Source organism: Phaseolus vulgaris, chromosome 3 (assembly GCF_000499845.2).
Source record: "Phaseolus vulgaris cultivar G19833 chromosome 3, P. vulgaris v2.0, whole genome shotgun sequence".
Classification (NCBI taxonomy): domain Eukaryota; kingdom Viridiplantae; phylum Streptophyta; class Magnoliopsida; order Fabales; family Fabaceae; genus Phaseolus; species Phaseolus vulgaris.
This window is the reverse complement of record NC_023757.2, coordinates 26,576,711-26,580,479: the sequence shown is the minus strand read 5'-3', so window position 1 is coordinate 26,580,479 and position 3,769 is coordinate 26,576,711. Positions and strand designations below refer to the sequence as shown.

The 3,769-nt window shown below is 28.2% G+C and overlaps 1 pseudogene; it reads left to right on the top strand.

Annotated features, from left to right (window-relative positions):
• The first annotated feature begins 1,754 nt into the window (after positions 1-1,754).
• On the top strand, positions 1,755-1,860 carry LOC137808889 (small nucleolar RNA R71; annotated as a pseudogene).
• The last annotated feature ends 1,909 nt before the right edge of the window (positions 1,861-3,769 follow it).

Genomic DNA, 3,769 nt, shown 5'->3' with positions numbered 1-3,769 from the left:
CCTGTTAAATTTTTATGTATCATAATTTTAACTACATTTGAATAGGGATTCAATCATATATTTCTTTTCTAACCTATGCCTAATTCATCTTACTATTTAATATTTAAACACAAATTCTTTTTTCCACAATTCAAAATTAATATTCTAGTTCTTTTTTATTTGAGAAAAATAAACTAGAAAACAAACAAATTAAAACTGAAATTTATTTAAAAAATTAATTCAAGACATAAAACTAACAAAACCAAATTTATTCAAATTACCAAATAAGCAAATAAACAAATAAATAGAAAACAAAATAACCGAAAAATAAAATAAAAACTAAACAGAAAATAAAATTCAAATAACTGAAAATAAAAGATAATTAGAAAGATAAAACCATATTTTTTTTCAATCCTCTCTTCTTAAGAAGTCATCCAGCTGTTTGTTATCATTTGTTGGATCTACCCCTTGAATAATAGAACTTGTCCTCAGGTCAAAATACATAACCTGCAAAATGATTAGGAGGCATATAGGATTTTTATTTTTTATTATTTTTGAAAAATAAAATCAACAAAGGTAACAACATAAAATTAAAATGTGGACTGGGTTGCCTCCTTCTGTACACATTCTTCCCCTGCATTAAAATTTTTAAGACCATAAAAAAGATTTAAAGTTACCTCCTCATCTTGAGTTCTAACTTGAAGTTCTCCTTTGTCAATATCAACTATGATTCTAGCAGACTTCATAAAGGGTCTTCCAAGTATTGGTGGGTTTAATCTCCAAATCACCTATTTTCTTCAACATTGTCAAAGGAATTATATTTACGCTTGCTCGCAAATCCAATAAAGCATTGTCTACAAATAAAGCACCTATAGACACGGGAAGGTTAAAACTCCCTAGGTCCTTGAATTTTTTAGGCAAGCCTTTTCGAATAATGACACTGTATTTATCCTCCAGCTTTATATTTCTTTCTTCAATATAGCTCCTATTCTTTCGAAATCTTTCAAATGTTGAATTTTGCGTCAAATTTCCTGCAAAATAATTTTTAGGGAGCAATTTATCAAAGAATTTTCTTTCCTTCTCTTTTTTTTGAAGGAGGATGAGATGATAAATATTTTTCAAGAACACCTCTCTCCTTATATTCACTTTTTTCTTCCTCACTTCTTTTCTTTTCTCTTTCTAACTCCCAGTCTCACCTTCTTTTTCAGTTACTACATTATTGCAATGCTCTTTTGGGTTGGTTTGGCTATCAATTGAAAACTGGCTACTTTGTATTTATTCAAATTGTTTGACCACTTTTTCCATCTGGATCTTTATATTCCTAATCGTTGCCATGCTATTTTCTTCCATTATCACAAGCTTTGTTAGGGCGTCTTCAACTTTACTCATTTTTTCAAGCATGGATGGATCCTCAACTTCAGGTGAATTTTTCTGATAAGAACAGTGACCATTAGGATGATCACCTCCACAAAAATCACACCTGATTGATTGACTCTAGCTTTGAGATGAATGAACAACGTATAAATGTTAGTTGCTCAATCTGTTGTGTCAGAATTTTATTTTGAGCCAAGAGTGCATCTTCTAACAACCCTTCATTTTGATTATTTTGTCTATCATGTTGGGATTGATAATCAGTTGACGCTAATGCAGCAATAATCCTTGTCGCTTGTTCTACATCAAGAGCCATCATTGTGCTGCCAACTGTAGCATCTAGGAGCATCTTTGTGTCAGATCTGAGACCAGTGAGAAATATGCTTAGTTGAGCAATATCTTCAAACCCATGATTTGGGCTTTTTCTAAGTATCATTTTAAATCTCTCCCATGTCTCACAGAATGATTCATCTGTTCCTTGTCTGAACACAAAAATTTCAGACTTTGCTTTGATGTAGCGAGAAATTGAAAACAATCTTTGCAAAAGTTTTTTCTCTACATCCTTCCAACTAGTGAGACTCTTATTTGGAAGTGATCTGAACCAATCCTTAACCTTTCCTGCCAATGACAAAGAAAACAAGCACATATAAACATTTTCAAGATCACGTGATTGAAAGCCCATTGTTCCCACCAATTCATAGAATGTAGACAAATGTGAACATGGATCCTCATGATCCATTGCTTTGAATTGATGGGTAATGATGAGAGTGAGAAAAATGAGTTTTATTTCCAAGGCCTTGGCGGTAGCAGATATTGTAATACTAGAAAAATGCCTTGCCCCTTGGTACATGACATAATCTCCAAGTGTCCTTTTAGGAGGTGGTGCTTGTTCTTCTGTCATGTTGCTTTCTTCCTAAAACATATTAGTGGAGAAAAAAAAAGTATATTTTTTTCTATTTAAAAAAAAATAAAAGCAAATAAAATAAAATAAATTTGAAGATAAAAATAAAAAACAAATTAAAACAAATCTGCAAAAGAAAATAAAAAAAAAACAAAAAAAAAAACACTAAAATGACACTAAGAGAAAAATAACAAAAATATGTAGAAAAAAAATATAAATAAAATAAAAACTTACATAAAATAAAAACTAAACATAAGATAAAAGAAAATAAAAAAATATAAAATATAAAACAAAAATAAATAAAAACTTAAAAATACAATATACTAATGTACTTAAAATAAAAAATAAATAATATTAATAAAATAAAAGCAAAATAAAAGAAGATAAAACAGAAAATTATAATTTTTAACAACTAACTAAAATAATTTAAAGATAACTACGTAAACTCTAAATAAACTAAGTAAACTGAACGTAGAAAAAAAATATAATAAATATAACAAAATAAAAATAAAAATAAAAATAAAAACAAAAACAAATAAATAACGTGTAAAGAAAAGAAAGAAAAAAAATGAAAACAACAACTTTCTTTTTTAAAACAGCAAATCTATAAATTAAAATCAAATCAAAAGAAAAATCAAAATAAATAGAAACAAATAAAATCAAAATAAGAATTTAAATAATAAGAGCAAATCTCTGCAAATTAAAAATAAAATCAAAACAAATTTGATTAAAACAAAATAAAAACAGTAACAAATATAAACATGAAATTAAAACAAATCAAAACAATTAAAATATTCACAATATTTAGGAAACTATACTCAACAAATCAAAATAGTTCTCGACAACAGTGCCAAAAACTTGATGACTTTTTACGGAAGTGCACCGCTTTGTCAGAAGTAATAATTGTCCCTAAGAACAGATATCGATCCCACAAGGAACAATGAATTATCAAGTACAATAATCGTTAAATATAGAACAAAACAATTAAAAGTATATTGAAATTGGTTGTGTTGGCGATGATCAATAAGAAAACAGATAAAGAATTAGTTGTTTCAATTGGAAAAATAGATATTAGGTTTCATCTCTATCACTCTCATGTATTTTGATTAGCATGTCAATATCAAGTTCTTTGATTGAAATTGATGCCCGTATAAAAATCATTTATATCGATTCCTCGCATATAAAATCCTTAAGAATGTCCCCTAACTATCAATCCCTCGCATAATTATAAGAACAACTTAGAACGAAGCTCATACGTTTAATAGCAATTAACATTTCAAGTCTATTCCTGACACTCAAATATGTTAAGTATTGTTGTTTAGGTCCGAACCCTAAAAATACCTCTCGGTCATATTAAAGATTCTGAATTTGTCATGGAAAGTTAAAAGTAAAACAACAATACCAATAATCAATCAAGAACTAAATATTAATATATAAGATATCACCTCAATACATAAGAGTTTGAGCAGATTACTCCAAATCCCAAAGGGTAGAATTAGCCACGCATACTTCTAACAC